The following is a 22640-nucleotide window of genomic DNA, read 5'->3' on the forward strand; positions in this document are numbered from 1 at the left end:
CAACTGCTGGAGCTCACTGATCCATGTGTTATGTTGTGAAGATACAGTTTTGGATCTAGAGACCAGAATGACCTCCATATAATTATTTAGATTTTTGTTTGTCTGAGTTTTGCTTGTACAAGCAAAGATATGTTTCTGTGATGGTAACAGGAAAAAGCATGACCATGGAAAGCCCCCTACAAGACCTCATACAAGTCTAGGTTATCTCAATGTTTGCATGTTTGGAATTGGGGTAACGGGTTCTCAATTTGTGATTTGTTCCTATACGACAGGGGTGGGAATTCCTGGGGACCACAGTCCATGGGCCGGCAGCTGTGTTTTGATAGCCACCGGCCTTTTAATTTCCTCTTGCTCTGTGTGCACAGTGTTCACTACTGAGCGCTGAGGGGCACGCAATGAAAGATTATGTCCTATTACCAGTGCCAGCATCAGGACGTACTTTGTGGACGGAGTTAGTGTACAATCTGTACGGCCACCGAAGGATGGTATAAAGGCCCTTGGCAGAAAGAAGGTTCCTCAACCCTGCTGTACGAGGTGAGAAATGCAAATACACAGATGTTAAAAAATAAAGGCCTCCATACACATGAGACTAAAGTTGGCCGCACCCGCCAATATAGACTCTCTAATGTGTATGGGGGTACCGGCTTACTGATCATTGGCAGAGATGTCAATCAGGCATGTCTGATTTCGGACCACTGATCGCTAAGTTCTCCTGGAGATAAGCTGCCAGAGAGGTCAGTCAGCAGATGTCTCATACTTCCAGGAGGTGGCACTAGAGTTCAAGTCCTCTTCCTCTCTGAAGAGGCAATTTGCATAGAAAACACAGGAGCACTTGGTCGAACAAGTGCTCCTATGTAATATGGGATAGACGGCCAAGATGGCTGCCAGCCGAAGCATCGTTCAGCTGAAAACAATCTAATGTTTTGCCATCTTCAGGTGCTGGAAAGCATCCGATACAAAACACTGTGGTCATATTGTGTTACATCAGTAAAGGACAATAGTAGTAATAAAAACAGAAAGCTATTAATGCAGGATACATCAACAGCATCAGCCACAAAGTCCAATGCTACGTAAAGCACAAATGGGATGAGAATGCTAAAATAGTCTCATGACCATTAGAAAGAGGTTGTGGAGAAACCAAATATTTGGGAAATGTTGATAGTCAGCAAATGCTACGTTGAATTTGTAAGATTATATCTCAGCTGTCTCTTTTAGGGTCCCATACACATAAGAAGAATTTGGCCGAACCTGCTGATTTCGGTGGGACCAATTGCGCATCTTATGTATGTAGAACCTCTACTTTGACACATGATGTCGGGGGGAGAATAGGTCCTATTAATTTACAACGCCTGATCCTTATGCTGATAAGGCATCTGGTGGCTTCTTACCCCACTCTCCCCATTGAAAAAACAAGCACATTCTGCAAAACTGAGTGTGTGTGTAAGATGGAGTCAAGAAAGATAGACCTGAGATGGACAAGCATTTGTCCCACAGTTATCTAAGGTGTATGGGCGCCTTTAGCTTTGCTGGCACAACATTAAAATCCATAGTATTCTTGAAGATGCTTGAGTCCTCTGCTTTAATTTGTCTATTTTTTATGTCAGTATAGGACTTTACACACAGCCATACTATTGTGTCATACAACCCTACAGCTATACATGTCCTTCCCATACCTCAGCAGAACTTCATTTTCATATGAAGGCACACAGAGAGTCTTAGCAAAAAAGTTTGGATAACAAATATGTGAATGTAGATGTAAAGTCTGAAATGTGATTATATCAAAATGTGTATAAAAAAAAAAAATCAAGTTTTTTGGGCAATAAAGGAGATCATAATGAGACACTACCTTGCTAAAGGATACAACATGGTCATCGTTGAATGATGTCTTGAGCCATTACTTGATTTCCCTTTTATTTGAACAGAATACCCTTTACACTTGTCATTCCCAGATCTTCATACCTTGATGACAAGCTTCAAACAGAGCAGAATTTTTAAAGGGATTGAAATGTTTCATCTAATGAACCGCCCCCTACTAAAATGAAAAGAGCCTTTGATTCCGATGCTTTTCCAAAGATGTTTCCATATGCTGCCAGAACCAAGCACACTTCTTGATTGAAGAGAATGATTAGAGGTGACGAGAGGCATCTGCTGGGTGGGTCAGATTGATAAGAGTAATCCCTTTCAAGTATAGATTCACTTTGTCAAAACATGTAATTATTAATTTATGAAATTTCATAAATAACATTTTTTATATGACTTTAGTATCTGAATTTCCATTAACATTCCAATTATAAAGGTGTCCTGCAAATCTACAGACTGTCCCATTGTGACTAGAACTAAGACTACACATTGTGATGTACATGCTGGGTACAGGCTGCCCTCTACACTTCTATTGATGTGCTAAAAAAGATTAAATATCATACTGCTTGGTTTATACTGTGGGCAAAGAGGAAGACATTAGGCACATTACAATACACATACAATCCTGCTCATCGTTATTTGCACCCATAAAGTTTAAGTACATAATGTGGTACATCTCCTGAAAAAAAAAAGAATCAAGTGAAACAGCTTTTTTGTATAGAGCACGCGTGTTAAATACAATAGAGCAAATGATAAACAATAATTTAAAACAAAAAACAATGGGAGGGAAAATAAAAAAAAACTAAAGTTTGCTGTGTCACTGGTATTGGCACCCTTTACATTAATTTATAGAAGCACATTTTGACTCGCTTGTGGTAAATCACAAAAGAGATTCACCTGTGATTAATTGTTGATGCCCATGTGACATGAATTAGTCAATGAATGATGACTTCAGTGTTTTAAAAATCCACATGGTATGTCCTATTCTTTTGTCACAATGGTGAAGACAAAGGAGCTGTCTGAGGACATCAGAACTGCTATTATTAGCAAACACAAGACTTCCAAAGGATATAAAGCCATCTCCAAAGATCTTGGTATCCCAGTTTCAACAGTGTGCAATGTTATTAAGAAGTTTGCCAAGCATGGAACCGTCAAGAAACTCCTTGTACATGGGAGGGAAAGAGGAAAATTGACAAGAAATGTCTTTGAAGGTTGGTGTGAATGGTGGAAAAAACACCACGCCAAACATCCAAAGACCTGAAAGCCAACCTGGAACAGTCTGGGATTATGGTTTCAACAAGAACCATACACCAAACCAAGCAGAGCTTTATGGGCGAAGGCCAAGGAAGAAACCATTGCTGAAGAAAAAACATAAAGGAATGACTGATCATTGTCAAGGAGTACCTTGAAAAAACACAATCCTTATGGGAAAATGTTCTGAGGACAGATGAAACAAAAATAGAGCTTTTTGGTAATGCAAAGCAACAGTTTGTTTACAGAAAGCGCAATGAAGCTTATAAAGAAAAGAAACCTTACCAACAGTTAAGCATAGTGAAGGATCCATAATGCTGTGGGGTTGCTTTACTGCATCTGGTACTGGAGGCCTTGACTGTATCACAGGAATCATGAAATCAGAAAATTATCAAGAGATTTTAGAGCGAAATGTCCTACCCAGTGTAAGAAAACTTGGTTTGAGTCGAAGATCATGGGTCCTTCAGCAAGACAATGACCCAAAGCACACATCCAAAAGTACACAGGAATGGTTGAAAAAGAAAAAATGGACTGTTTTAAAATGGCCAGCAATGAGTCCTGACCTCAATCCCATTAAAAAAATTTGGGGTGAGCTGAAATCTGCCATTCGGAAAAATAACCCTGCAAACATTCAAGAGCTTGAACAGACTGCAAAGGAAGAGTGGGAGAGAATTCCAGCTGAGAAGTGCAAGAAGGTTATAAGATGGCTACAAGAAATGTTTGGAGGCTGTCATCAATGCCAAAGGGTGTGCAACCAAGTATTAATTAGGGGTGCCTTTACTGCTGCACATGCTGTTTATTCTGTTTCTTCTTTGATATTGCAACATGGAAGTTGAAAAACAATGTTTTATTGTTGTATTACTTTAGACCACTAATTAAAAAATCCTGAGGATATAACTTTGGTACATTTCCATTTATTGCTTAAGATATTGTACAGTGTATGAAAAAAATTAAGGGGTGCAATAATGGTGAGCTGCACTGTATATAAATTGCCGTTGATCCTACTCCTGTTTAGGTAAGGGGAATGAACTAGGATGTCTGTTGTCACCATGGCCCTTTAATTTAGCTGTGGAATTACACTTGTCACAGTCAATCATATAGGGACGTCCAGGGAATATTGGTAGGGCAGACAAGTCAATCTTTTTTTGTCGATGACATCACATTATTTTGGAGAAATATAATTTTTTTCCTTTATTATATGCTATTTATTATCTTCTGAATATAACATTGATAGATGAATGGCCCTCCAAGTTGATGATATCATAATTGGAGATATTATTTAGTGGGTAGGAAAGGAAATATATTTCATGGAGCTGAAACAGCCTTATCAATTTAGGAGAGCACAGATTCTATATAAAAAAAAAACGAAACATTGCTTTGCAAATGTGAAGAAAAGAATATAACGTGTATTATTAGGAAAACATTATCCAGGCATATAAAGTCCAAAATCCATAGGCTTCAGTGGGGCCGATATATGAATTTTCTTTTGGCAGATTTACATCCAGATGTCTCTTTTTTGCGGTGCTAAAACAGCATAGGTTCCCATGCCTAGAAAGTGTATATAAATATGGCAATAAATAATTCATTAACACAGTTGATGTGCTTGATATAGGTGTGAATGAAGCCTAAAGTCATCTCCTGCATGCATTGTGCATATTTTATTTGTGGCCACAAAATGAGTCTGAAGACTTTTACACTTGAAGCCAATTCAGCAGATATTATTAGTATTTTGATAAACTTGTAACCAAAATGGCTAAATATTAGTATACAAGAAATTGTAAGCTTTATGGCATTTACTGGTGAGGAAGAAAACAATAAGGCTTAATCTTCTATACAGTAGATTAAAGAGAATCTGTCAGCAGGTTTTAGCTCTGTAATCTGAGAGTATCATAATGTAGTAGCAGAGACCCTGATTACAGTGATGTGTCACTTACTAGGCTGTGTTTCACTATTTCAATATAAAACATTTATTATCAGCAGAAGATAATCACAGGAGGACAACAGGCCCAGTGCCTCCTAGTCCAACCACACTCCCAGCACTGATTAGCCCTGTCACTATACAAAGTACACAGAAAGCTGCGGTGTGGGTGGGTAATACAAGGCTCAACAACTCAGCTCTGCCAGATCTGCAGCAGAGAAAACAGACTCTATCATAACTGCTGAACCCAGTAAACTAAGTGATGCATTGCTGGAATCAAGGTCTCTGTCCCTGCCTCATTCTGCTATCAGATTACACAGCAAAAACCTGCTGACAGATTCACTTTAGAAAAAAATACTTTTCTATTAGAACCATACTTTAGATCTGAATGTTTTTATTGATGCAAGAATAAAAAAAAAATTAAAATAGTATATACCTTAGATGTATATGGTGTGAGATTTAGGGTGCATTTACACTGCCAATAGGATTAGGCTGCCAATCACCCAACGTACCATCAAAACACTTTGTCAACGGGTGAAATTATTTTTAAGCTTGCATTCTAGGCAGCACATCATGTTGTGTAAACAGGACACGATCTGCTAAAAAACAATGACAGCTTATGCACCCAGACCAATCTAGTAACAATCATTCTAGGCACATCGGATGCACAGTAGGCCTATCTGAACAGGTTGCAAACATTTTTGGATGCAGGTCATATGGTCTAGATGCACTTTTAACCTTTAAGTCACCAACACGTCTAGCTATTTTCCACTTGTGTAATACTCCTGCTTACCACAGGTAACTGATTACCTGACTTGCTGCCTGCCTCTAGCCTGCTGAATTTACATATCTTATGGCATTGCTAGGTATTGTTGTCTTCTTTACCTCAGTAAAGGATAGATATTTATCAACTGGAAAGTGAAGATATTCGGTACACTCGTGTCCCATTAAGAAGAGTTAGTAATCAACGAACAAGAGTGTGTAGGAATGTTTGTTCCCAATTATACAATTGGCCGGCGATCACGCGCCGACACGAGTAAATCGTTCATTCATTGGGTGCAATGAATTTAATGCTTTGCATGAAAATCATTCTTATCGGCCGCACATCTCTCTGTGTAAACAGGTGATGTGCTGCCAACAACATGATGCTGTATGGGGACAGAACGAATTGTATAAGTGATTATTCTGACTCCATCATTATTGCAGCCGGTGTAAACTGTTTGGGAAATTCCCGCTGATTGGGTTGTATAACGTTGATCTGCAGTCATTTGATGGCCTTTATTGGCCTGTCTAGATAGATCATATGTTAGGAATCATAGGATCACTCGTTTCCGATTATGTGTAGATGTAAACATGCTGGCAAAATGTGCCCACGTTGCATTTATGAAGCAGAAAATTTCTGCTGCATAAATGCAAGTCCTCTCCCGGAAAAATGCATGCGGAATTCCGCACGCGTTTATCGCGCATTTTTCGCGCGTTTATCACGCGTTTTCCACATGCGGAATTGCCTTGCGTTTTTTATGCATTGGACTAAGGCAAAATTAAATGACATGCTGCGGATTTTTGAACGCGGCATAAACGCTGCGGAAAAATCCGCAACATGTGCATAGAACTTGCGGAATCCCATTGGGGACCATGGGGTGCGGATATACATGCGTTTTCAAGCGTTTACGCTGCGGAAATTCCGCAGCATATACGCTTGAAAAATGCTACGTGGGCACACAGCCTTAGTCGAGTGATCTGTATTTTATGCATGCATCTTTTTTCATTTTCGGCAGCACATTGCCCTGTATAAGTGATGTCCTGCCGATAATCGATAATTCCCTAGCACAGAACGACTGACATCGGCCCGTGTAAATGGGCCATAAGTCTTAAATTGGGCAATTCTGTGGCTTACATCACAATTTCCAAATTCAAATGTAAATTTGTAAGAGTTATATTATGGGTTGCGGAATATTTTCTTGTTTATGGGCTAATTGCAATTTTCCACCTCTGAATTTTGTATCTGTACCTTTTACTACTTATCATATGTAAAGTAAGATTAGTGAATGGGCCAATACCAATAGGCTTGTGATAAAGTAGCATTGTATTTGGTGCCTGATATAGAGCTCGTATTTGCAGGCAGAACATTTCTTTATCCCTTATTTGTTTATATGTGATAAAGGCTGCAGAAAATCCTCAGCTTTTACATGAACCTATTACTCATCGTATCTGGGTGGACTTTGTGACTGTACGTTTGATGTCATTGTGCGAGGGTTAATGTCGATAAACTCCAATTAGATACTGTAGTTGTGTAAGCAATCATGCAATAAATTCCACAGGCACTGAGAGGAAATGTAGGCGATTTTCCATCTAACATGCCTGGAAGCATCGGCTCCGATACTCATTTTTTGTGGATCTCTTTAAATTGATGATGTTGGAAAATATTTTACAATGAATGAGTGATCTCCATGTATTATATAATTGTACTTATGTGCCCTTCCTTAGGCGGTAACTTATCTGTACCTTTTAAATGCACTTTGCACCTTCTTGTTATGTTGAAAAAGCTTTATGAGATCAAAAGTTAGAATGCAATTTATTTGAAGGAGCCTCTGAGCATGCATGTTTTCTCAATGCGGAGAGGGGAATAAGTGTCTGCCAGACACTTCCCATGCCATTAATGCCAGGGGGACTTAGTAAACTCCTATCAACATTGGATGGTCAGCCGCTGGTGCCAAAATTGGAGAGTTCGATTTACTATGTGTGACCATCTTATTTAGGCAACTTTTCTCCTACGTGTCCAACCTTGCAGGAGAGAAATGGCAGCAGAAAACTGTCAGGAGGCGACGCGTCTTTGTGGGATGACGAAGTATAAAACAAGATTAGAAAATTACTAACATGAACAATATCATAATCTAAAAGAACAAGATAATAGCAGTAAAAGTCCAGTTACTAAAAAAAAATGTTTGCCAGCAAAATTTCCTGATTCCAGACATAGTCAACCAAGAAGTTAATGTTTATTAAGCCTAGTAGAGATTTTTCCTCTGTGAATTTTTCGCTTCAGTCTGCTTACACTCAGCTGCCTGTTCATGCATGATAATACGAGAAAATGGAGTGATCATTTCCAGCTGATTGGTTGAACAATCATTTAGCCAGCAGTTAGGAAGGTTTTGCACAGCCTTACTTTTGCTTCCCTAGTACAGACGCTACATCTGCATATACCACAGTTCTATGAAACTGAACCATAATCAATATACAATCCTGGTGGGAGGTCTTGCAACTATAATATGAATGCTTAAAAGGTTTTATATCCATGGGCATATCACAGCTCCATACAACCTCCAAGTTCTAGGGAGCTTAAGTCATTCACTTTCATCCCTGATTTCTCTAATGTTTTTCTGCCATTATAGCTCTATGAGAGCTTGTTTTTTTGTTATATTTACGGCACTATTTAAAGTAAACCTATCAACAACTTTTTACCCCATTTCTCCTCAAACCATTTATATGACTAAGTAGCCCTATAAAGCCAGTCAATTCCTTTATGAACCCAAAGTGCTGCTCTAGCAGGAAGAAATGAGATTTTGACGTTCAGTCTGGAAGTACATTGGGGAGTGACGATGCACTTACAGCTCCTCAGCCTCCGCTGTATTCCCAAACTAGCAACATCCTCCCCTGGCTGATTGACAGGTCAGTGGCCAGTGTACCAGAGCAAACCATCTGTCAATCAATGGGAGCGGGTGTTGCTAGTTCGGTAATTCAGCGGAGACTGAGAAGCTGTAAGTGCATCGTCACGCACAATGCACTTCCAGACTAAACTTCAAAATATAATTTCTCGCTGCTGGATCAGCACTTTGTGGTCATACAGGGATCGACTGGCTTATCTTTTAAAGGGCTACACAGTTATATAAATGTCTTGGGGGTAAAAGTTGCTGCCAGGTTCCCTTTAATGTACTTTATATGCCAAATTTTTAACATGTTGCAATTTTTTGAGTTTTGTTTTTACGATGTTCACTGTGCAAGAAATATGACATGTCAACTTTTATTCTTTACATTCTGCAGGTCAGTGCTACTATGGTGATAGCAAATGTATATCATTTTTTTTTAATGTAAGGGCTTGTGGGGTACATTTTGATCATTTTATTACATTACTTTGGAGGGGGATTTTAGTTCAATTAAAACTGTCTCACAGAAGTAGGCATTGTGGCGAGGGCTCTGACCATCAGGCAAATCTGGCAAATTACAGAGGGGTTGTTCCGGCCTTGGGCCACATCAGTTGTGACACTGTTAACAGTATCGGCGTCCTTAACGCCAATACTGTTACCAGCTCTGGCAGAGCACGGAGCCACCGGCATTGTGCTCCGTCACTTTCTCTAGCAGGTCGCAGGATACTTCTGGCCTGTGGCCTGTTGGAGGCCGGTACCACACAGGAGACTTTGGTCTGCGCAATGACGTTACTGCTTGACAAGATAGTAGAGAAGACAGCAGCTGTATTAGGTGAGTATAAGTGTGTTTTTGTGGGCTGTGATGACTATAATACTAAAGGGTGACCATAATAGTGTATTGGGACTGTGGGGAACCATCATACTATATGGGGGGGTTGTGGGAGAACATCATACTGTATTGGGGAACCATCATACTATATGGAGGCCTGTGGGGAGCCACCATACTGTATTTATGCTGTGGTGGACCATTATATTTCGTGGGGGGGCTGTGGGTGACATCATACTGTGTGAGGGGCAGTAGTGACCATCATAATATGTGGAGGGCTGTGGTGACCAACATACTGTGTAGGGAGCTGTGGTTATCTAAGTTATATAAGTAATAGAGACCCCAATCTGGAAAAGGTGACAGAGTAATGGGCCTGTGTACTTTCCGAGGGGGGTTAACATGAGATAACAGGGCTGAATTTTAGTCTCAGTCCATCCCGGGTTGTGGCTGAGCTCCTGATAGCAGTATATTATAAATTGGCAAATAATTTTTGCTACACATTAAAAAAAAGTACTTCATTAAGAAAAAAAAACAAAACCTAGTTACAATAAAGTTTTCACAAAAACCTGTACTGCATTCCACAGAATTTCTTGTCAAAAGCAAGCAAGAACAGATCCCTTCAGAATAAAAGAGGGAAAGGTTTCCCTTTCTATTATGTTGTTACATATTTTATTCAGCCCTTTCTTGAAGAACTACAGTAGCTCACAACCAATTTGTTTTAAGAGTAGCTGAAAAGAGAACTAATTTAGTTACATACAGTTTTCATCCAGTTTTATTAGACTCTTTCCCACTTAGGGCTCATTCAGACTGCAGTTTTTTTCGCATATGAGTTCTATCCACGGTTTTCACTGACAGAACTTGTACCTATTATAATCTATGGGGCTGGTCACATGTCCGTGTGTTTTTGGTTCTCCACACAAAATTATGGAGACCTGTCCGATTTGGATCTGAGCCACGAACAAATCTCAAGTGCAAGTCTATGGGTCCATGACAAAAAATCAAACAGCATTCAGATGCCATGTTTGGTAGGAGAGGCTTGAGAAACCCCCATAATTTTTTTTTTATACTAGAAAAACTGATGGTAAAAACTAAAAGGAAAAATCAGCTTACCACTGCACTGCAAGAAATACCACAATGTTCTTGGGTTGGTGCACGGAATCCTCCAGGCCGAGAACAAAGTGATAAAGGAAGGGGAAGGGGGGAAGGGGTAAGTTCCAGCGCCACAGAAAAAAATTCAGTTAAAAAAAAAATCACATTTATTGCGCAGCTTAGTTCATTAAAATATGTATGAAAAAAATATATTAAAAATAAGGGGGAGAAAAGAATTCATATGAACTTTGCTATATTCCAAAATGAGTAAGGTTCATATGCGTTCTTTTCTCCTCTTATTTTAGATATTTTATTCATACATATTTTACTGCAGTAAGTTTTGCTAAAATGTGATTTTTTAACTGAATTTTTTCTGCAGTGCTGGAAATTATCCCTTTCAACCCTTCTGTAACACTTGAGTAGTGGTGAGATGACCGCACTGGAGGCCAGCAACAGCAGAATGCCAGACACACTTGGCGCAAGCAGTCACGTTAACACGCACCTACCCTTGAGTTAACGCGTACGCTTGAGTTAACGCATACCCTTCAGTTAACACGTACCCTTCAGTTAACGCGCATCCTTTTCATCCACTCCCACAAAAGGGAGGGAGACTTTTGCAGAGCCCTTCCCAGGTGCCAGTAGCAGGGTGGCTGGGGACACTAGCCACAGCTGGGTCAAACACACCAATAAACTATACCGGGAAGGCAGAAACGAACCTTAAAAACTTGGAAGGTCAAAGAGTAAAAACAGGGACGAAGGAACCAGAGGGCACAATACACCAAAGCCAGAGACAAACCAAAGAACTACTAACTGTACCACTGAAGTGCAACTGAATAATCAGTGGTGAGCAAGAGGATATGGTGGGTTTAAATATCCTTCTCATGGATCACCTGAGATTGCTGAGGTAACGCCCAATCTTCACCCTGTGCCCAGGCAGACAGAGAAAGGGATGAGGAGGGTGGAGAGAAAGGAACCTCCCACCACATACCTGAACCGAGAGACATAGCGTCCCATGTCTCCTGGCAACAGCAGCTGGCGCTGGGGAACCCGGCATCCGGGGACTCCTGAAGAGCGTCGGCGCTGGGAGCAACGGTGTGCTGCCTCCCAACTACACCACGTCCTGAGGCAGGTCCCCTGGAACAGAGTGCACGGGCACGGTGGGATGACACCCCACCCCTCGCAAGCAGAGAGCAGTGAGAGGCAAGGCAGAGTATGCCCAGAATCACGAGGGGCATGCTTGCGCTGCCTGACACCTTACTCTTCCTTCTTCACTTAGCTGGTAAAAACTGCCGCTGACCAAATCCTGATAAAAATCTGATCTAAAACACTACTGAAGCTCTAATCATTTATTTGCATCCCAAAAAATCACATCTGAAACAGCTATTATCCAGTGATATACCCGGTGGTCTTGTCCTTATGTGAGCTATTTCACAACATTCTATTTGTATTTTGTTTTTTAATTTTTAAAAGTTTAGTTGTAATTAACTCCTTGAAAGGAAGATTTGCCTACATGTTTTAGAAATGTATAATATTTATACCCAATTTTTGCTCATTGGCACAAAACAAATACCAGCACCAGAGGGCAGTATAGTTCTAATCCGAGTCTCAATAGTAAATCAGGTTGAGACACGGAAAAATAGTGCGCAAAATAAACAGGTGCAAAGCTGGAATGTAAAAACACTTACTAGCAAACACACATTCTTCAATGTACAACCATGTGCTCTTCAAAATCCATTCCACAAATCCCTGTAAATTTCAGAGTTTGTAATCTATTGATAAATTCTTGGAGTTAAAGGGAATCTGTCACCACTTTGGAGTTATCAGACCTCTACGATGGCCATACAGGGTATAGAAAAGTAAATCTATTAATACCTGTATGGCCCATAGTAGAGGTTTGATTGCAGAGAAAAGAGCCTTAATCTATTCTATTTTGTACAGGCTTGGCGTCCGGGGGATGCCAAGCAATCCCCGCCTATGTGCTTATTATTCCCCTAAATCCCCGCCTCTCTGCTTAATTATCATAGGTCCCCCTCCCCTACACTTCACAGGTCCCTGTGACAGGCCCTATGACGTTCATTGTGCTCCCTGACTTCCGGGCATGTGCAAAGAGCCGTTCACATAGAGTGCCGATCCCGTCTTTCCGTGCTCTTCGGAGCAGGTTTCTATTGCGCAGGCGCCGGGGAGTCACTGTCACTTTCAGGCGACTGCGCAATAGAACCCTGCGGCGCTGAGCACAGGCAGACGGGGCCGGGATGAAGCAAAGCGCTCTATGTGAGTGGCTCTTTGCGCATGCCCGGAAGTCAGGAAGCACAGTGCACGTCACAGGGGGGAATTAAGCATATAGGTGGGATTTGGGGGAATAATAAGCACACAGGCGGGGATTGCTTGGCGTCTAGGGGGACGCCAAGCCTGTACAAAATAGAATTGATTAAAGCGCTTTTCTCTGCAATCAGACCTCTGCTATGGGCCATACAGGTATGTATAGATTTACTTTTCTATACCCTGTATGGCCATAGTAAAGGTCTGATGACTCCAAAGTGGTGACAGATTCACTTTAATTTCGAAAAATATTTATGTAGTCCGAATCAATATAGTTTACTATTTTAGAGATGGATAAAAAAAAAAAATAGACGTATTTTCCCTCTACAATGAACAAGACATTGATTCTCCCTTTGGAAAGAAAGGATGGACGCCCCATTACAGAAGCAGAGCAGTTCATTGCAGAAAGCAGTAATTGTCCCTACTGGGAACTGACTTCTTGCTGTGAATGTCGGCTAAATGTAACGTCTAGTGGTTCTCTGTAAACGTGATTGTTTTATGTTATAAACTTGATTTAAACTAACAAAATATTGCTCTATTATATACCTATGCAATGATTGCAATGCTTGGTATTATTAATTTTACCAATCACATTTAGGGCATATTCACACATTGCATTTTTGCCGCATACTTTTTCCTATGCTTATTTTTTTCTTGCAGATTTAACTGGCAAAAATGCAATGTGTGAACATACCCTTAACTTATGCATAGATACTAGATAGAAGAGAGATTTTCACTGAACAAATATTTCTCCATGGATCCTGATGAATTTGTTGGGGTTTACTAGCAATTTAATAACCGTGCAGGTTGCCAGCCATTGCCTAAGAGCAGAGACAAGGAAGACTATAGATTAACTCAGAAGCATCTGACGCTGCCTGCTCCACTGAATTAGCTGGCCTGTTCAGCCAAGCTTATGTGACATTTTAATTGTTGGCCAAAAGGCATGGAAATCCACTTATTTAACCCCGGTCTATAGACGAGGCTCATAAAGACTGGTCGCTGTAGCCAGTAACATTTACTAATTCCTCCTTTAGGGCGGTCGTTCTTGTAAGTAAAACATTATGATTATAGGCAGTCCCTTTAATTTTTTATAATGATCTGATCACTAATAATAATTAATAATATTTTTTATTTATATAGCACCGACATATTACGCAGCACTTTATAATTATAAACGGTGACATATACAGATAATAAATTCACTACTATTATATAGCAGATCATATGACATGACTGCATGACTATGTCCACAGCAGAACGCTTATGCATCCAAAGCTGGCTGCAGACATTAGCTTGTGGTCAGCAAACAGCATTTGGGTCTTGTTTTTTTTTTTATTCTTTGTTTTAGGAGTTGTTCAGATATATGGCAATGTTCCCACGATGCGTATTTGGTGAGGTTTTTAATGTTGCAGATTTTCTGCACCTATTAGGTAAGCTAGGTTACTTGTGTTTTTTTCCATTGCATTTTTGACTGCATCTTTTTACGTACGTTTTTATCGCCTTTTTTTCCTCTTTTTGGCATGCCATGTTTTAAATAAAGCTGCTTTGTTCTTGATACTTCCTGATATTTGGCTTTGAAAAAATGTTAGTGATAAAGTCATGTGCAGATATTTTTTTGTGCAGATAATCCGCATCTAATGTAATTTTAAGGCTACGTTCCCATGATAAGCTTTTGGTGCCCCTACGGCCACATGCACACGGCGAGTATGTGGTCAGTATTTTACATCAGTACTTATAAGCCAAAACCAGGAGAGGAACAATCAGAGGAAAAGTATAATAGAAACACATCACCACTTCTGTATTTATCACCAACTCCTGGTTTTGAAATACTGAAGTAAAATACTGACCAAATACTCATAGTGTGAACAAGGCCTAAAAGGAAAATCTGCATAGAAAACTCAGCATACTCACAAGATAAATTAACATGTTGTGGATTTCAAAAACACACCGCAGGTCAGTTTATGCAGCATAAAATAAAAGCACAGTTGACATGAGATTTCTATAAATCCCATCCACTTTGCTGGAACTGTAAGACTCGTTAAAAATATGCAGCGTTAAAAACTCATCTTGGGAATTTACCTTAAAGAGGTTGTCCACTACTTTTTCATTGATGACCTATCCTTAGGATATCAATGTCTGATTGGTTGGGGTCCGACACCTAGCACCCCCGCCGATCAGCTGTTCTGAGTGTCAGTGGCGGGCACTGGCCAGAAATACTCACTTGCGAAGCTGCTCCATCTTCTGGTACTACACATCTGCCTCCTATTGATTTGAATAGGAGGCGGAGGTGTAGTACTCAGTGTCAGCCACTACTAGAAGACAGCCAGCTCCGCAAGTGAGTATTTCCGGCCGATGGTCGCCGACACCGATAACAGCTGATCGGCTGGGGTGCCGGGTGTCGGACCCCAACCAATCAGACATTCATATCCTAAGGATAGGTCATCAGTGAAAAAGTACTGGACAACCTCTTTAAAATTCTATGTGCTGCCTGTATGCAAAACTGGAAGAATATGGAAAGCACATGGACCAATGCAACATTTTTACACAAGAACACATGGTCTACATGTAAGAAATCACAACCGGCACTACTTGATCACTCCATACTATGCCATTATAAGTCAATGGGTGCGCAAAATTTAGATCACACACGGGTTATCATGTCATGTGTTTTTCACAAATCCATTACAATTATAAAGATAGGAAACTGTATTTGTCCTTTATTATTTATTAATTGTTCATGGATGTAAAAAAACAGACACAGGAATCGCATACGGATGAAAAATTGTCAGTTTTTTTCATAAAACGGACAATTTTGCATACGCCAATGTGAAACCAGCATTAAAGGGGATATCCGGTCAAACTCGCTGGAGTTGACAGCGGACCCTATGTCGCGTTTGGAGAGCTCCTGATGTGCCTAAACAGTGGAAACCCCCCACAAGTGACACCATTTTAGAACCTAGACCCCTTAAGAACTTATTTAGATGTGTGGTGAGCACTTTGAACCCCCAAGTGTTCCGCAAAAGTTTATGACGTAGAGCCGTGAAAAAAATGAATCATTTTCTTTCCACAAAAACGATCTTTTAGCCACAATTTTTTTATTTTCACGAGGGTGCCAGGAGAAATTGAAAACCAAGAGTTGTTGTGCAATTTCTCCTGAGTACGCTGATACCCCATATGTGGGGGCAAGCCATAGTTTGGGCGCACGGCAGGGCTCGGAAGGGAAGGAGCACCATTTGACGTTTTCAATGCAAAACTCGCTGGATTTGACAGCAGACCCCATTGAGCATACGATGGGGCAGAGGTGGACACTGACAGCATGGGGCTCCTGTGCAATAAATGTGTCTGGGCCCCCCTCTTTTTATGGTGACAAAGCTACAGATATTTTTATATATATATATATATATATATATATATATATATATATACACACACACAGTACAGGCCAAAAGTTTGGACTCTCATTTAAAGATTTTTCTGTATTTTCATGACTATGAAAATTGTACATTCACACTGAAGGCATCAAAACTATGAATTAACACAAGAGGAATTATATGCTTAACAAAAAATTGTGAAACAACGGAAAATATGTCATATTCTAGGTTCTTCAAAGTAGCCACCTTTTGCTTTGATGACTGCTTTGCACACTCTTGGCATTCTCTTGATGAGCTTCAAGAGGTAGTCACCAGAAATGGTCTTCCAACAATCTTGAAGGAGTTCCCAGAGATGCTTAGCACTTGTTGGCCCTTTTGCCTTCACTCTGCGGTCCAGCTCACCCCAAACCATCTCGATTGGGTTCAGGTCTGGTGACTGTGGAGGCCAGGTCATCTGGCATAGCACCCCATCACTCTCCTTCTTGGTCAAATAGCCCTTACACAGCCTGGAGGTGTTTGGGGTCATTGTCCTGTTGAAAAATAAATGATGGTCCAACTAAACGCAAACCGGATGGAATAGCATGCCGCTGCAAGATGCTGTGGTAGCCATGCTGGTTCAGTATGCCTTCAATTTTAAATAAATCCCCAACAGTGTCACCAGCAAAGCACCCCCACACCATCACACATCCTCCTCCATGCTTCACGGTGGGAACCAGGCATGTAGAGTCCATCTGTTCACCTTTTCTTCGTCGCACAAAGACACGGTGGTTGGAACCAAAGGTCTCAAATTTGGACTCATCAGACCAAAGCACAGATTTCCACAGGTCTAATGTCCATTCCTTGTGTTCTTTAGCACAAACAAGTCTCTTCTGCTTGTTGCCTGTCCTTAGCAGTGGTTTCCTAGCAGCTATTTTACCATGAAGGCCTGCTGCACAAAGTCTCCTCTTAACAGTTGTTGAAGAGATGTGTCTGCTGCTAGAACTCTGTGTGGCATTGACCTGGTCTCTAATCTGAGCTGCTGTTAACCTGCGATTTCTGAGGCTGGTGACTCGGATAAACTTATCCTCAGAAGCAGAGGTGATTCTTTGTCTTCCTTTCCTGGGGCGGTCCTCATGTGAGCCAGTTTCTTTGTAGCACTTGATGGTTTTTGCAACTGCACTTGGAGACACTTGCAAAGTTTGCCCAATTTTTCGGACTGACTGACCTTCATTTCTTAAAGTAATGATGGCCACTCGTTTTTCTTTACTTAGCTGCTTTTTTCTTGCCATAATACAAATTCTAACAATCTATTCAGTAGGACTATCAGCTGTGTATCCACCAGACTTCTGCACAACACAACGGATGGTCCCAACCCAATTTATAAGGCAAGAAATCCCACTTATTAAACCTGACAGGGCACACCTGTGAAGTGAAAACCATTTCCGGTGACTACCTCTTGAAGCTCATCAAGAGAATGCCAAGAGTGTGCAAAGCAGTCATCAAAGCAAAAGGTGGCTACTTTGAAGAACCTAGAATATAAGACATATTTTCAGTTGTTTCACACTTTTTTTGTTAAGCATATAATTCCACATGTGTTAATTCATAGTTTTGCTGCCTTCAGTGTGAATGTACAATTTTCATAGTCATGAAAATACAGAAAAATCTTTAAATGAGAAGGTGTGTCCAAACTTTTGGTCTGTACTGTATATACACACAGTTGAAACCAGAAGTTTACATACACTATATAAAAATACACATATGCATGTTTTTCTCAATATCCGACATGAAATCAGAATAAACCTTTCTCGTTTTAGGTCAATTAGGATTACAATAATGTTTAATATTTGCCAAATGCCAGAATAATGAGAGAGAGAGAGAATGTTTTAGCAGCAAGAACAGCAATCAAGCATTTGCGATAACTGGCAATGACTCTTTTACAACGTTCTGGAAGAATTTGACCCATTCAATTTTGCTAAATTGTTGTAATTCAGCCACCTTGGAGGGTTTCCGAGCATGAATCGCCTTTTTAAGGTCATGCCACAGCATCTCAATCAGATTAATGTCAGGACTTTGACTAGGCCACTCCAAAGTCTTAATTTTGTTTTTCTTAAGCCATTCAGACGTGGACTTCAGCTTGAGGTCACAAACAGATGGCCGGACATTCTCCTTCAGGATTTTTGGTAGACAGCAGAATTCATGGTTCCATTTAGCGCAGCAAGTCTTCCAGGTCCTAAAGCAGCAAAACAGCCCCAGACCATCACACTACCACCACCATATTTTACTGTTGGTATGATGTTCCTTTTCTGAAATACTGTGTTACTTCTACGTCAGACGTAATGGGACATACAGCCTCCAAAAAGTTAAACTTTTGTCTCATCAGTCCACAGAGTATTCTTTCGAAAGTCTTGGCGATCATCAAGATGTTTTCTGGCAAAACTGAGATGAGCCTTTATGTTCTTTTTGCTCAGCAGTGGTTTTCGTCTTGGAACTGTGTCATGCATGCCATTTTTACCCAGTCTTTTTCTAATGGTGGAGTCATGAACACTAACCTTAACTGAGGCAAGTGAAGTCTGCAGTTCTTTGGATGTTGTTGTGGGTTCTTTTGTGACCTCTTGGATGAGTCGTCGCTGCGCTCTTGGGGTAATTTTGGTTGGTCGGCCGGCCACTCCTGGAAAGGTTTACCACTGTTCCATGTTTTTACCTTTTGTTGATAATGGCTCTCACTGTGGTTTGCTGGAGTCCCCAAAGCTTTAGAAATCGCTTTATAACCTTTTCCAGACTGATAGATCGCAATTATTTTGTTTCTCATGTGTTCCTGAATTTCTTTAGATCGCAGCAGGGACGGTGTTATACATAATAAAAGAAGAAACTATGTAACTAAGGACGGCGCTATACACAATAAGTGAGTACATTATATACTAAGGGACTGTGCTATACATAATAAGGCTACATTCCTGTATCTGTGTGCAGTGCTGGGGTGTTGCCCGCTTTTACAGACGCTCTGAGCATGTCCTATTCTAATCCTCAAAATCGGATCAGAACAAAACATTCTCTGACCATCACGGATCTCATTCTCAGATCTGTGATTTTCACGGATGTGTGAATGGACCTATAAAACTACATGTACTTGTGCCATCCAATAAAAAAAAAATGTGGCATCACACAGACATTTCACATAAATGTTAGAATGTGGCCTAAGGGATTTTACACATAACATTATCTCTCCAAGTCATACAGTGCAGATACAGAATAATATTTACATCCAGGAACTTACTGCTGACACCTCATCTGATTAGAGTCGTTTTCTGCTGTTTCTTCTCCATCTGGTCAGACCCTCATGTTGACATCTCCCAGCCACGACTTGTCACGATGATCACCACATCAAGGTCTCTTTTCCTACATCATGCTGTTCTCAGATGAGAAAGAAAAAAACAGATGACACATTCTCTTTAAGTTAGTCCACTTCCATTGCTATTTCACAGCTGTTGTCATTACTTTATGGAGGTATAAAGGACTTTTATATGAAACTATCTGATAAGTGCTGTCTTCAATTGGTTTTGTGGACTATACCAAGGATAGGTTATCAATATCAAAATCCTGGGCAATTCCTTTGAGCGATATAGCCTAACAAACAGATAAAATATAGTGGATCTTGAAGGGTCTCTCATGAATTCTTTGAAAAAGCATGCATCAGAGCCCTACCAGGGAAAAGAGAATTGATACACTGGATTTTATCAATTATCTTTTGATTTTACGAGTACCATACTTAAGAGAAGACTAGAGGTTACAACTATCATCTGCTTAAAGGGAGTTTGTGACAAGGTTTTTGCACAGGCAGAGACCCTGATTCCAGTGATGCATCACTTACTGAGCTGCTTGCTGTAGTTTGGATAAAAACAATTTTATCTGCTGCAAATCTAGAAGTTCTCTGAATGCTGAGCACTGAATAAACTCCTCCACACCACTGACTGCCAGCTTTCTTTGTGCACTGTACATAGGCAAATAGCGGCCCATCAGTGATGGGAATCGGGTTGGACTACATGGCAGCAGGTTTATTAGTCTTATAGTGAAAATCTCCTGCTGATAAAACAGTGAGTTTATCAAAACTGCAGCAGGCAGTCCAGTAAGTGATACATCACTGGAATCAGGGTCTCTGTCTCTACATTTGCTGCTCTCAGATTATGTAGCAAAAGCTGGTGACAGATTCCCTTTAACAACTGTTTATTGGCAGTTATCGTAGACACGCATCCAGCTTGAAGGTAGCGATAGAGTCTTAAAGAGAACCTGTCAGCAAGATTTTATTCACCACAGGTATCAAATCTCGTGCCGGCACAGTCAATTTTGTGATCTCCGATAAAATTGCGCCGTCTACGGTGACTGCGCAGTCACATCTACAAGTCATATCAATCCCGCGTTCATCGTCTGCTCACAGTGGACATCATATGCGCAGATTGAAAAGTCAGAGCTATGACTTGTAGATGTGGTTGTGCATGATGGCGCCATTTTCTTGAAGACCCGTTTTATTGGAGACCACAAAAATGACTGTGCCTGTAACTAGATTTCAAATAGGAGTCAGGTTGCTGACGGATCAGTGCCCTGTCATTCAAACACAGGAGGCAGATGGAGGGCCGGAGAATGAAGAAAAGATCCTGCTCTCAGTCCTGCCCAGATGCACGGAAATGTGATTACAGAAAAACCACAAAATGGATTTCTTCACCACAAGTATCATTTTAATCAGTATTACAGCACCAATATGGCTAAGTCTAAACTTTACTTCGCAAAACCTTGCTGACAGGTTCTCTTTAAATACTGTATATCATATACTATGATCTATATGGAATAATGTTTTTCTGCCATTATTAAAGCACTACTCCAGTGTTTTTTTTATTGCAGTGCTGGAGTAGTGTTTATAATCTAAGGTCCCTGCCCCTACTCTCATACTTACCTGCCGCCATCTTCTTCTTATATCGCTGCTGCTCCCGTCGGTCATCAGCAGTTTGTGACCTGCCGGATCTGTTCAGTGTTTCATGGAGCGAGCCAGAGGTCACTTTTCACCACAAATCTATGAGAGTCTCGTTCTTGCTATCTTAGACTTGCATTGAGAGTTTGTGACCGTTACTTTTGATTTCCAGCCAGTCAGAAGTCAGCACGAGATAGCAAATAATTCTTTCTTTGAGGTAAAAACATTTTTTTAAAAAACAGGCAGGGAAATGTTTTACCTCACAAAAAGAATCAGCTGCGATTTGATGCTGTCCTGTCTGTATACTCTTTTACTTCCTCCCCTGCCCAGACCATGTTTCTGCACGGTCAGACACAGTCATTACACAGTACACAGCAGGGGCACATTTATAAGATTATCTCAGCACAGGAACATTTTATTTAAACACATCCAATTGTGGAAATTATTATTATTCCAAGATCTATTGATTAAAATGAACTTTTGTTTGTGGGAAAACTCTTTTAAGTTACTTCCATGTATATAAATGTCCTACAATGTTTTTCTGGAAAATCCGTAATACTATCACAATAGCGGATTTTCCAACACATCATGATGAACACTATCTGTCTACCTCTAATAAAAAAAATGCTGGGTGTGCTATGCTCACATCTGTCTCTTTGGACCCCTGTCTACGCCTACCCTAAAGCTGGATGTGGTCCTGCGATAACTGGCGTTATCCGTTGTTAGGCAGACAATAGTTGTAACCTGTAGTCTTCTCTTTATGTATTATTGTCCACGCCATAGGCAGCAGACCTTAATATTAAAGCAAACATCAAAGTTTATGTGTGTGTACCAAATCTGTTCATATGCCCCATATCTAGCCCTATGTATACAGATGTAATTGAGTGAATCGAGCAAGGGTTATTGCAATGAATGCTGTTTGTAGTGTAAGTCTGTTGCAGACATGGATTGAAAAAAAAAAAATCAATAAAATACAATGGAAAACATTAAAATTTTATTTCCATGACATTGATTCTAGATGCGACCCAACGTTTTAAAAGCATAGAGCAAATAAATCTATCATAAAGCACCCATTTATTACATTTGGACCTTTGATCCACTATGGAGAGTATATTAATAATTACTGGGAAAGAGACTCAAGACAAGAGCGTGTATATATATATATATATATATATATATATATATACACCATATATACCATCTTTGTGGTCTTTTTTCCTAATTTTCCCAACTAGAACTGAGAAACTAGAAATCAAGCGTGATTCCTTCCCAAAAGTAATGCACTTGGGTGGGCTGTGCACAGAATATTTGCTTTTCTGCTGGAACAGATAAGCTAAAAGCCAGATTTTAAACATATGCTGCTAGATCTGAGATAGGTATCCCTGATAAGAACAGGCTGCCAAACACTTTGTTTAAATAGCAGGCT

General features: G+C 40.3%; 1 long non-coding RNA gene across 1 annotated transcript in view; it reads right to left on the reverse strand.

Annotated features, from left to right (window-relative positions):
* Positions 1-22640, reverse strand: part of LOC141256225 (uncharacterized) — a 320798-nt gene that overhangs the window by 236589 nt on the left and 61569 nt on the right. The window contains exon 4 of the long non-coding RNA XR_012317196.1: positions 19529-19660. This is a non-coding gene — a long non-coding RNA (uncharacterized lncRNA). The remainder of the gene's footprint in view (positions 1-19528; positions 19661-22640) is intronic.

This window comes from Phyllobates terribilis, unplaced genomic scaffold (genome assembly GCF_046119375.1).
Source record: "Phyllobates terribilis strain yellow unplaced genomic scaffold, ASM4611937v1 Scaffold_1__5_contigs__length_1240528914, whole genome shotgun sequence".
In the NCBI taxonomy this organism is placed as follows: Eukaryota; Metazoa; Chordata; class Amphibia; order Anura; family Dendrobatidae; genus Phyllobates; species Phyllobates terribilis.